The following is a 13,475-nucleotide window of genomic DNA, read 5'->3' as shown; positions in this document are numbered from 1 at the left end:
CCCGGTGGATTGGAGACTGGCAAATGTGACGCCTATCTTCAAAAAGGGCCGGAAAGATGATCCTGGCAGCTACAGGCCCATCAGTCTCACCTCGGTGCCTGGGAAGGTTATGGAAAGGATAATCTCAGGTATCATCATGGACGAACTAAAGGTCAGCCATGGGATCGGGCCTAGTCAGCATGGGTTTATGAATGGTAGATCCTGCCTGACTAACCTGATTTCATTCTATGACAAGGTGACCCGCTTAGTAGATGAGGGAAAGGCTGTCGACGTGGTCTACCTGGACTTCAGTAAGGCCTTTGACACTGTCCCCCATAACATTCTGGTAGAGAAGCTGGCTGCCCGTGGTTTGGATGGGTGCACGCTCCGCTGGGTGAAGAACTGGTTGGATGGCCGGGCCCAGAGAGTTGTGGTCAATGGAGTGGAATCCAGTTGGCGGCCGGTCACAAGTGGCGTCCCCCAGGGCTCGGTGCTTGGGCCGCTTCTGTTTAACATCTTCATTGATGATTTGGATGAGGGGATTGAGTGCACCCTCAGTAAGTTCGCAGACGACACTAAGCTGGGAGGGAGTGTTGATCTGCCTGAGGGGAGAAGGGCACTACAGAGAGACCTGGATAGACTTGATCGATGGGCCAAGGTTAATGGAATGAGTTTCAACAGGGCCAAGTGTCGGGTCCTGCATTTTGGTCATAACAACCCCAGGCAATCCTACAGGCTTGGGGAGGTGTGGCTGGAAAGCTCCCAGACGGAAAGGGACCTTGGTGTGCTGATGGACAGTCGGCTGAATATGAGCCAGCAGTGTGCCCAGGTGGCCAAGAAGGCCAATGGCATCCTGGCTTGTATCAGGAATGGTGTGGTGAGCAGGACTAAGGAAGTCATCCTGCCCCTGTACTCAGCATTGGTGAGGCCTCACCTCGAGTACTGTGTCCAGTTTTGGGCACCTCAGCACAAGAAGGACATGGAGGTACTGGAGCAGGTCCAGAGAAGGGCAACGAGGCTCGTGAAGGGCTTGGAGAATCAGCCCTATGAGGAGAGACTAAGGAAGCTGGGGCTGTTTAGTCTGAGGAAGAGGAGGCTGAGGGGAGACCTTATTGCTGTCTTCCAGTACCTGAAAGGTTCTTACAGTGAGAGTGGGGCAGGTCTATTCTCACTACTGACTTGTGACAGGACGAGGGGAAATGGCCTCAAGTTGCGCCAGGGCAAGTTTAGGTTGGATATTAGAAAGAACTTCTTTACAGAAAGGGTGGTTAGGTACTGGAATGGGCTCCCCAAGGAGGTGGTTGAATCGCCATCCCTGGATGTGTTTAAGAGCCGCTTGGATGTGGTACTCATGGATATGATTTAGCAGAGGTTTGTTGTTGCGGTATTGTTTTGTGGTTGTTTTTTAAGAGATAGGCTACTGGTTAGGCTGCGGTTGGACTTGATGATCTTCAAGGTCTTTTCCAACCTGAGTAATTCTATGATTCTATGATTCTATGTTGAGATTGGCTGCTGTCAACAGCGTGCGCTGTATTTCAGGAGACAGATTGAAGTGGTGGTTATAGCAAGTTTGGGCCTTTAAACTCTTGCCTCTGCTAGGGATTCATTGAACTAAAGATCTCACCCTGTGTTTAAGTCAGTCCCTTTTCCAGCATGTGCTCTGCAAAACACCAACTTGCTTCACAGGGCTCCTTCAAGGCAACACTATTTCTTGTTACAAAATACCACAATGCTTTCTGATAAAAACATCTTGTCTAGCAAAAGGAATTGTGTGACTTTCATCACTAAAACACAGCAGTGTGAGCCTCCTTCTTCTCTTTTGTGGTAAGGATAGACTTTAGCTACTCAAGGAGCAGTGGGGGGTCAGTGCCCCAGACTTAAGGGGATCCTGCAGCTCCCTCAAGAGTGAGCAAGGGGTAAGCCCTCAGCACCCCGTGAACTGAATACAGATACTTGAAGTATCACCAGCTTTTTTTGGAAGTGGCATAGAGAATCTCCAGGGGACTTAAAAACAAACAAAAAAGCATCTACAGCTCCTTGCTTTTGATTCTTTGACCTGTAAAGGTCAGAGTTGATATTTGATTTAATGCTATGCATTTGTACTGCCTCTACTACATTTATATTGCTGAGACAACTGCGACATACATTAGCCAAGCTCTATGAGTGACAAATAAGTCAGTTCTGCTTTTAGGGTAGCGTAGCACCCTCCTGGTTTTGCACAAATGAGAAAAGGGAAAGGAATAGTACTGCATATTTTGTCCTGACCTGTTGCATAAAGCAGGACTGTTCTCTGCCGCGTTTAAAACAACAACAACAAAAAAAGAAAATATCCCCCTTTCTTCTCAGAATTGAAGAGACTTTTCCTTACCCTAAAATCAGGATGTGATTCTTGACTCATGACAAAATAATGGGAGAGGTGAGAGGAGGTGACATAAAGGTAGGCAACTTCTGTTGTATGAATTTATGATCAGTAGAGGGGAAATGAATGCATGGCTGTATTTAGGTTCTGAATTCCCAATTGCTGTGCTGGCATTAAATTTGCAGGATGTTTTTGTGTGTATAAAACACAATGTTTGTCCTATGGGATGTATAATTACAATTTTAAAAAAAGGAAAGTAAGTTATTAACATACAATCGACTCTTAAGGGAGTGAGCCAATATCTGAGAGAAACTACAGAATCTCAGCTGTCGGAAATGTTTTAGGGCACAGCTTATCAAGCATCTAGGGAGGAGAGGCCAAAGCAGAAGTTTCCAAATCTGAAATACTAAGAAGCTTATTAGGAAAAATATCAACAGAAGTGAGCATAAATAGCTGGGAAAGGTGAAAAGAGATCTTGTATTCACCATCCGCTTTGAAATAAGAGCAGGAGTCCGTGCTCCCTGGAGCAGGGGGAGCCAGATTTAAAATGAACGAGAGGGGGGAGTTCTTCGCAAGATTAGTAGTAGGCTTGTATAATTCATTTCCTGGGGATATTCTGGATACAGGCTTACATAGGCTCAAAGGAAGACAAATACTTGGAAGAGAATGCTTCAGGACTTATTAAAGAGGCAAACCATGGGAAGCTTATGGGAAGCGTGATATGTAATTGCCCCTTTTTACTTCTCCCTAAAGGGTCTTATAGTAGTTGGTGTCAGATAATATGGCCAATATGGACCCTCCTGTGGTTTTTTCTTTCTGTGCTAAGGTTGGTTGACCTTTAGCAGCATGAGTATCTGGGTTTGAGGGTCATTGTCACTGTAGAGAAGAGAGCAAGAACCTCATTCAGATTTCAGCCCTTCTCCTCCTTCCAAGCGTTAATAATATAGCACATACTATCTTACTATCTCCATTTGTGAAATAGTAGTATCAGATTTTAAAAAGGAAAAAAAAAACACCTCTTTTTTTCTTTTTTTTCTTTTTTTTTTTTTTTTTTTCCCCTCCTCCTTTTAGTGGAATGAAGTCCTCTAAAAGGTCACAGCTTAGATGCAAGTAGCATAGAGCACAGCAGATGGGGAGAAAATCCACACTGGTAGAAGAACTGAAATAAAGCCTGGGAAAGGCTGTAGGGGAGGCTGCAGGACTGAAGAGAGATCTGTGTCTTGATTGTCTGTCATAGGACCCAAATGGACTAAGGGATACAAACTGTGACAGAGTATCTGAAATCTCCCAGATTAAGCATCTGTCAGTGTTTGGATCTCATACTTGAGTCCCTCACAGTCCTTTGCATGGAGCCCCAGATAAACTGCTCAAATCACCTGTCAGCATCACAAATTCATTACTAAGAAGTAGACAGCACACATCAAAGCCCCAGTAAAGGTTACAGTTCTCCCTGAGAAGAGTTCTCTCAGGCTCTAAGGAAGCTTTGCCCGTCTCTAATACTTGTGTTCCTGTAGTATCTTTCCCTCACTCTCTGCTGCTTAGCCAAGTTTAAACCTGTCTGTCTTCTCTGTTTGGATGACCCAAGCTGAAAGTCAATATGCATACTTCTAATGAAATACAATCTGGCATCTAACCTTCTAGATGTGCCTCATCTGTATTGTTGTCTCTGATCAAGGATCAGAACCTCTGTGTTGTAGTCCTTCAGCAAGCCCTATGGAGGCAGGATGAGCCAGCAGGAGGGCTCCATCTCCCACCTTTGGAAATCCTGGGAAATGGAGCAGTGGGTTTTGCCCAGCAGATGCCTTAGTGGTAAACTCTTGTGTGGTTCTGCAAACAGCAGCTCAGGTCTATTCCAACCTCATTGCTGGTGTGTAGTCCATTTCTCCCAGAATCTAAACGTAGACCTTGGGAGCATAGTGTGACCATTCTGAGTCTATTGAAATTTGTTAAGTGAGTGGTTAGAGCGTCAAGTAGAGGACTTCAATGGGTCCCGGATATTGGTTGCTTGAACTGACTGGTATCAGAGGGTCTATCTGTCCCTCTCCTCTGACCTGATTCTTTCAGCTTAAACTGTAAAATATCTCAGCAGAGATCATATCTTGATCCTTTGTAGAGCACCTAGCTCAACAGGGACCTCCTCTTGATGTATTCTTACAGAGTAAGAAATAGTGGTGAATTTGCCTTGGTATTTAATAAGATGGAGCTTTCCAATCCTTATTGCAACCTCCAACTGTGTAGAGTGCAAGGCCAGGAGGGATGATTAGATTATCTAGCTTAACCGTCCATAAAACACAGGATGCAGAATTTCATTCTCCATCACAGCACAAATAATAAATACAATAGTCCAAGGCAAACTCTAATATCCAATTTTTAATATCAACTACAATATGCACGTAGAGGGAAACATTAAACAAACCCCTGTGTCTACCAATCTACACCCCCCTGGCAGTACTTATACATTTCTTATTGCTTGCTAGCTTATTTACTGTTAAGGAACAAAGTTAATGCTGAGCTCTGAAGCATTTCTAATGTGAACCAGTTTTGCCCTGCAGCTACATAATGAGCCCCCCCCTTCTTTCCCCTCTGTTCCCCCTTCTTTCCATTTTTCTTCCTTTAATTTAAAAATGAACTGAAAATACGCCCTTACTGTGAAGCAAAATTCAGATTAATTTCCTATTAGTGTAGCCTAGTACTCTGGTTAGTGGCTTGAAGCCTGCACTGTGAATCATAGATGTGATTGCTACAACAGGGCAGGAGAAGAGCGTCTTGCTTTAAAATAAATAAATAATAAGAAAAAAAATAGTGCTATTAGCAGGGATTTTATTTATTTTCCAGGAGGGGAAAAAACCCAAACTTTTATGGGGTAACTATTAAAGTCATCAACTTTCCTTTGCTTAAGGTCAAAAATCATACAGGACCGCTGGAATAATGCAATATTAGAAACTTTCTGTACTTATTTTTAGCTGTTGTCATGTTTATGCCCAAGGTCCTTTTTATTTGATCACTGTGCTATTAATGGACTTGAAGCAACGAGTGAGCCACCATCTAAAGAAAAAAACAGTGAAGAACTGGATGGTGGCAAAGAAAAAGCAGTATGAGCAAGTCCCGTGCCATGGGGAGCAACACTGGCTTTCCAGCAGGGCATGGGGTGGGGTGTATGGAGTTGCCTGGGGAAGGGCATCTGGCAAAATTAAGATATCTGGGATTTACACAAGGGTAGATGGCATGTGGAGTTGGGTGGAAAAATCAGTGTTCTCCCTTCCCTCAGCATGTCACTCCAATTTGCTGTTTGCTACCTGCAGATAATAAATGAAGTCAGTTTTATCCTAAGGCTAGGCTCTGAAGACCAGTGTCACACTTTACAGATCAGGGCTGGATGTGATCAAGGTCTGAAAGCAGCAGCCCACTGTGGGGACTGTGAAGTATATGAGTTCTTCAGCTGTAGGAATAATGAGTCAGAGAGAAGGAATTCACACGTGAAAAATAAAGTTAGTCATTATGCTTAGCATAGTGAGCTAGAAAATTTGTCCCTGGTCTGTTATTCACAGCAACCTACTAACCCTTGCGTTCGTGTTGCATTTTAGCAAGGTCTCCTGTGGCTTGGAGAAGTTCAATGCACGTTTCAGTCTCAGCATTTTAATTTGCAAAATGGGAGGTGATGCTTATCTAGTTCAGAAGGGCACAGAAGGAATAACTAGCACTGTAAAGCCCCTTTGGGGAGCTACGTAGTATTTATTCTAAGTAAATGTATTTCAATAAATTAATTTCAATAAGTTTATTTTCCTGTAGGAAAAGGGAATAAGGTTTGGTCTTGGAAAAGTCTGTGCTTTTAAGGGAGTTCTGTGAAACAGACATGGGTTTATCTTTCCGGTGTTCTCTACTGACAGCCTAGTTTTTGTTTTATGCAAGTAAATAAAATTGAAAATCTTTCTTGGGGAGTGAGGGCAGAAATACTTGAACACCTTGCATGCAGTGTGGAATCTGAAGGGAAATATTATGAATGATGGGCTGACCTCTGCTGATACAGCTGATGTCTGGTAACCTCTTGCTTTGGTTGTGTGTCTGGATGTTCGGTCTGTGCTCACGTGGCTCAGGGTTGTGTGTGCACTGCCAGGGTTGGTACCTTTCCTTATCTTTTTGTAAGGTTTTTGGCTGTAAGAGAAACACCAATAGAACCTAAGTGAGGGAAGAAGAGGACTTGTTAGAAGACTGAAACCGTCTCTTCAACTGAGATGGGTGTAGTACATTCATTACAGCTTCAAGATTCACATAAATTTTGATGTGACCAGGGCATGATATGGTGGATACTCCATCCCTGGGGATGCTCAAGGACAAATTGAATGGGGCCCTGGGCAACCTGATCTGGTGGGGACAACTAGCATGTGGCAGGTGTTTGGGGCTGGATTAGCTTTAAGTTTTCTTCCAACCTTAGCCATTTCATGATCCAATTACTTATTGTATTTACAGGGATGTTTGGACTTTGCTACTCAACATCTATTTCTCCTCTCCCTGACAGTGTTCTCCTTGGTTTTAAGACCAAATTGTACTCAAAAACAGAGATGTCACAGAGAGCACTTAATGCTCTGCATTGGGCCAGGCAGTAGTGAGCACCATGGGCTGTGTTCCCACTGGTGCCTGAAATTCTTGTTCCCAGCCCAATCAAATGAAAATATGGACTTGTCAAGGCTAACACTTGCTAAGTCCTGCTGTTCCATGAGTTGATGGAAAATAGGCCCAAGCATAGATGAGGGCTGGTTATCTGTTCATTTGGGGAATAACATTGATGGAAGAGGATACGTATTTTTTTCTTAAGAGGGAAAGGGCTCAAATAGTAAAAGTGTAATTTGGAAGGGGGAGGATGAAAGAACAACTTTTAGCTACTGATGAAGTAGTGTTAGTAGGAGGTTACCCCCAACACCTGACAGGAATGGTTTCTGGGGTGATGACCAGAAGTTTAAAGGAAATTATGATGCTCTAAAAGATAAGGAGGGTGGGTAAAAGAAGTAGGGGACTTTGTGGGGGAGTCTCTGTTTTATTAATGAACTTTGGAGGGCAGTGCCCCCTTGTCACCTCTGTTTCTGCTTTCCTGTTGCCTGTCCTGGGCCAAGGGCTATAAGCAAGTATCAGGCTCTCATGTTCTCCCTGAAGTTTTTTCCTGGCAGCACAGCTCAGGAAACTTTACCTCATCTCTAGTTTTGATTCACAGCACTGATCTTTGCATCCCTTTGCCCCTCAGTGTTTGCAAATGGCATTCCTTGAAAGAGCAGGAGGGAAGCCCAGGGACGGCAGTGTGCCAGCATCCCTTGACAGAGACTGTGCAAACCTTTGTACCTCCTGCTTTAAATAGGTGCTAGCAAATTGTGGCAGTGTCATTTAGGCTTCAGCATAACAAGCTGCTTTTCACCCTTCTTTGCTGTCAGCTCTATTTTCTTATCAACCATCAGATATCTGCCAGAAGGAGCAGATGAATCGCAGCCCTCGAGAGAGGCGGTGCTCCCTCACCTCCCTCCGAGCCCTCTCCCGCTCTGTTCTCCCATGTGGTTGCTCTTTATTTATAAATCAAATTCGACTGAAATTGGGTTTGAGGAATTGGCCTTTTTCTGTGCTGGTTATGAATAAAGCATGATATGAGCCTTCCAGTTTTAGAAGCATCTTTTTTTTTTTTTTTTTTTTTTTTCTTCTTGTCATGTGTGAAGTGACTCAAAACTAGATTTAAAAGGAAAGAATTACCATCGGAACAGCGGTGGAGAAGGTGGAGCATTCGCAAGTGTGTTGAGAAAAGGAAATGCACCGTGGGCTGCAGGCGCACAGTTAAAATCCTGCAGCTTGCTGGGGCAAAGCATTATTGTTTTGTAAGAGGTTCTGGCTATTGAGAGTGAGAGAATGAATTAGCCAGGCAGAGTCTGACCAATGTGATGTGTCTGAAAACTCAGGAGCAGGAGAGTTCAGAGGGGTACATTTCATATCTAGTCTTTCTGTAGGTGTTGTCTAGGAAGGTCTTCTACCCCATGGAGGAGAGATTTTGACTTTAAATAAATGGAAAGAAAGATATTTAATACTTAAAACTACTTGTAAGCATCAGAATTCTTAAATACCAAGAAACTAAACTAAATGCTAGTAATTGAGATGAGTTTGAACTGGATTGTCTTATATTCACAGTCAGTTTTAAATTATTTTCTTCTGAAAATGGCTTTTTTTTTTTTTTTTTTTCCCCACTCACATTACAGTGATATAAATTCTTGTAAATAAAAGATGGCAAAGAATGAGGACACAAGTTTTGGTACAACAGGGATGCTGCTGAGATTAGAGATAAGTGGGATATGGCCTCAAGTAAAGGGGTTATTTTGATTTAATTCTTTGAAAGATGTAAAGTGTGGAGGCAAGGTTAGGGCTCCTGTGGAGAATGAGTGCATGGGAAATGGAAATCATTGCATCTGAGGTGGAAGTGAGAATTCAGAAGGACTCAACACAACTGAGCCTTGGGACATCTGGCAGTCTCTCTCCCAGAGAAAAGACAAATTTTGGCACAGAAAATGAACTTGAGGGCTTTGAAAGGAAGAGAGCATTTCAGTGCCAAATAGGGAGCTGATAGATGTAGTGACAAAACGAGGGTGGGCAGGAGGGGAAAGGTGCGGGGGTAGCAGGTGGTACCCTGTATGAGAACAGCAGGGCAAATCATGAGGATGGAGTAACTTAAAGAAGGGGAGGTAAGTGGGGAAATACAGAAAGCTCACTTGAGAGTTGCAGTGTAGTGTGGTAGCTGTGTGAAACCTGAATTTTATTTATTTATTTTTTAATTCTTTATTTTTAAAAGCCAGAGAAATGCAGTAGAATTAATCTGCCAGGGCTGCAGCAAAGTGCTGGGTTCAGGGTGTGCAGGGCAAGAAGGGTAAGTGAGCCAGAAGAAGGGGGAGGGGGCTGACAAGTGAATTGCAGGTGGCTAAAAAAAACTGGTAAAACAAATTGTACTGGAAGGGGAGCTAATCAGATCAGAGTGAAGTCTTTTCAAGGATCACTCTGGGGACTGATCATATCTGGTATTTTTCATAATAGCTTTGTGTAGAGTGTTCTGTGCTGGTGGAACACAGAGGCTTTGCCATTGTGGTGGAAGCTGAACTGGTATTTTGGAACAACTGGACTGGAATAATGTAATGGAATGAAACCATTTCTCAGACTGCAGGGTCATGTTTATGAGGGATAATAAAAATGTCTTTCTTTCCATGGACGTAGCAGGGAGGTCATCAGCTGGAAATGAGGGGGAAAGAAAAAGGCCTGGCTGTCTTTATTGCAGGATCACTCCAAGACAATGAGATGTGCCCATAAAAATGCAAATGGCATCCTATCAGGCAAAACATTTCCACAGCAGTTTCAAAGCTTTTTTTTTTATTTTTTTATTTTTTTGGCAGAGATTCAAAGAGAGCCCTATTAGGACCTTTACGTGGAGCATCCCTGATCCAGAGGGTCAGGTGAGGGCTGCACAGTGGCCATAGGAACATAACATCTGTTATACAAGAGAAAAAGATTCTGCTGTTTTGCCTTGGAGAGCAAAAGATGTAAGATGTGATTCACTGCAGTCATGACTTCAAGAATCCCATTTACATGGGCACTCCAAGTAATTTCCTATAACATAAAATCACTGCGGTGTAGAGAACCATCATAGAAGCAGCTGTTGTTGCCCAAATGAAATGAAGAATGAGCTGTGTGCATGTTAGATTAAGATGCAGCCCGTGCCCTGTATGTAGCCATGTGAAAAGTGATAAGTAACAAGTGAGGTACCTGCTGCATTTCCTTTAGGTAACTCACCAAGCTGACAGGAAGAACCCATTGGGTGTTTTCATGTGCAATAGGACAGAAGAAAGTCACTGTGTGTGGTTTGAGATCTGTGGGAGAGACATTTTTTTTGCTGGGAGTTTTGGATTCATCTCTTCTCTCCAAAGTCTGTTTCTTGGAAAATTTTCAAAGCAAGACAGTAAAAAGCTTACCAGAATCAATACATCCTTGTCCTCAAAGGACTACATTCAATCTCTGGTTAAATATTATAAAACAAAGTATGTCTGCCCCCATCTTAATGCACAAATCACACCCTAGCTGCAGCTGACGCCACCATGTTATCTCCGGGAAGCCACATCCAATTTTAAGTCAGATCTAGCAAATGATAACTCAGAACCAAATCTAATTCATTGCTTGTTCTGGGCCTGTTTGTGAGGGAGTGAGATTTCCAGCTTTTCATCAGGCAGTGCCGATACATCAGCAAATGCTGTTAGCTGAGGAGGTGGATAGGAGAGTGAAGACAGATGCTGTTATCACAGAGGGCTGCCTTTTTCCCCATATATCCCACACTTTTGCCTCATGGTGGTTCCCAAAGCAGTACAAAGCAAAAAACAGCTCTTGCAACAAAAGTTTATCACTAGAGACCAAAGAACATAGTAAATGGCATCTTCCTCTATATGTGTATATGAAAACAGAAATTATCTCTGCATTGTTTTTAATGTAATTGATTTGGAAGAAGTAAGAAGATCTTATTGGTAAGAAAATTCAGTTTAAACCAGATGAAACTTTTTGTAGCTATCTGGTTTCAGATTCAGCCACGTTTGTCCTTATTTTAAATCTCCCAAACCCACTCAGTTATGGATTTATGGAGTGTCCAAAGTTGTTGTTAACAGCTTGAGGTGTATGAGAGAAAATCCATGAAAAAACAGTTCAAGTTACTTCCACTCAGAGAGCATCTCCCGCCTCCACCCCATTCTTGCTTGCAGGCTTTTACACCTCCTGCACAAATTGATTTCAGGTCTGTCTCTTACCTGCTATTTCAAGTCAGAAGAAAATACCGGGCCCTGTGATTTGTTTTTCACATATTCCAATCACTTCAAATCATGTCTGGGAAACAAGAACCCAAAGAGGGATCCATCAAACCTGGAGTCTCTGTCTGTGCTGTTATAAATCTGTCCTCTTATTTTTCTTTCCCATCATTCCTTATGGAGGAGCACACTAGAGTGCAAGGACTTTTTTTCCTAGCAACATGTTCATTATTTTTAAGGTACTTCCCTACTCCTAGTGGCTTTACTGTTTGGTATTACTTTCTAAACTAAGCACTCGCCTTACTCATCCTAGATTTATTTATATTTGCAGAGGTCTAGCTAGCATTATTTTACATGCAGTATTTTCACTTCCAGTTTCCACTTAATACTTCACCTCCTTTACTGTCCTCTCCAGTTTCCAGTTTTCTTCAACCACAATCTTCCTTCCCAGCACCTCCATGTTTTGCAATGCTGAAATGTAGGTAAATGTACATATACATCCGTGTATAAAAACAGCCCACTTACTGAAGTGAAACAGAATATTTCATTTCAGTTCTTCAAATCATTTCACATCTTTTGTTCCAGCTCCCTGAGAATTTGCACTGCAGATGCACTCTAAGTATTTTTGGGTCTCGAGCCTTTTATCAGAGGTACTTCTTGTATTTGGGAATGTTTAGTTCTGAAAGCTGTTTCAGTCACTGTGGGGTGCATGCCTGTTAAGGTTAACCTGTTGCTAAACAAATGTATTGTCCAGATTAATTTAAGGAGTAAACTACCTTCTGAATATGTCTTCTGGATGTTTAGGTAAGGAGCTACAGAACAGCGGGTATATGGGTATATCCAAAGGAGAGATTTGTAGGTCACAATGTTCTTGCTGGGTTTTTTCAGTTTGGTCTTTCTCTGTGCTAGACTCTGCAATGCCAAGGTTTTGCTGTGGAAGCAGTTGTATTTTCTGTGGTTTCTCAAAGCACCAGGAACACGATTCAAGCCCTCCAGAACAGATGGTTTCTGCCCAGATCTTGCCAGTTCCTTACTAAGAAATCAAGCCATGTTCAAGTAATTGCTAGGCTGATATGGAACATAAATAACTAGATATCATGAAGTTCAGCTATTGCAATTCAGGGTGGCTTTTCCATTGTAACCTGTTTCCTTGATCCTGCTGCACAGCCCTCAATGCATCTGTACTTAGGCTTTTCTCCTGAGATGTTCCCCTGAGAGCAGAGATCTGCTGTGCTCAGGTTACAGCACACTCGTTCAATATTCCTTCATATGCTTCCCATTGCTGGAGTTCTTTATTAGGTGTTTTGCATTGTCTTCCCTGGCATTCTTGGGTCTGTTTGCTTGGACATTTCTGTCTTTGGATTGATGTCATTAGATGGTAGAATCATGTCAGCATTTTAGAAGTAATTTATTGACGTAAGAAAACTCTTGGGCAGTCAGAAATAATTTAAAAAAAATAGGTGAAAATCAAAGAAAAAGCATAGTTATCTGCAAATTTGGTCTTACTTCCGCTACTTTAATGACAGAGGATTCCCACCACCATCCCAGCCAGTATATCCCCAATAGTACGTATTCATCGTGGCTTTCCTTACTCTCTCTAGAATATCCCAAGCATGTGGCTGCCTCTAATTGAAATTCTGCAGTAATTTCCTTTGCAAGATTGATGGGCAGGGTGAAAACTGATCAGTCCTCTCTTTTAAGTCCCAGAACAGAAGAATAATGGTTCATTTGATTAAATTAATGGCTTGCAGGTTTCAAAGAATTAAAAAGTAGTCAGGCTGTGAAATTCACTTCCCTAGGAGAGTCCCTGAGTCAAATGCTGTTAGTAGATTTTAGGAGGGCTAGGAGATAGGGTTATCCACGTTAAAAGCACAGAGATAATGTTTACTTGGAGAGAATAATTAAATCAGTTTTCCTTTTCAAAGGTGAAATTGTCCACTGCTGAGAGCTTTGTAGGATTCTTTCTCTTCTTCCTTCTCGTGGTCAAAATCACTTAGCACTGGATGTTGAAAAAGGATGTTGTGTTTGCTGGAGAAAAACCTTGCACCATTAGCAAAGTGAGCTTCTTGTAGTCCACGGATTCACTAACCTGACCTTTACTCACAGTCCACCCCAGCTACCTCAGATTTTGTGTCACAGTAGCATTTCTCTGGGTTGTTTAAACAGCATCTGATAAAGGCTGGGCTTCTTTCCTTGCTCCCTCTCCAATAACAAATACAGTAGGGTCCTGGTAGTACAAGCAATAGCAGCACCTCTTTTTCTCTTGTTTTGTGCTTGTCCTCAGTATACTGAAGTGCTCTCTGAATTCTGGGAAGGAAGATAGGCACCCTACCTCTCTT

This window comes from Excalfactoria chinensis, chromosome 6, assembly GCF_039878825.1.
Source record: "Excalfactoria chinensis isolate bCotChi1 chromosome 6, bCotChi1.hap2, whole genome shotgun sequence".
Lineage (NCBI taxonomy): Eukaryota > Metazoa > Chordata > Aves > Galliformes > Phasianidae > Excalfactoria > Excalfactoria chinensis.
The sequence above is the reverse complement of the archived record's forward strand: the minus strand, read 5'-3'. Positions refer to the sequence as shown.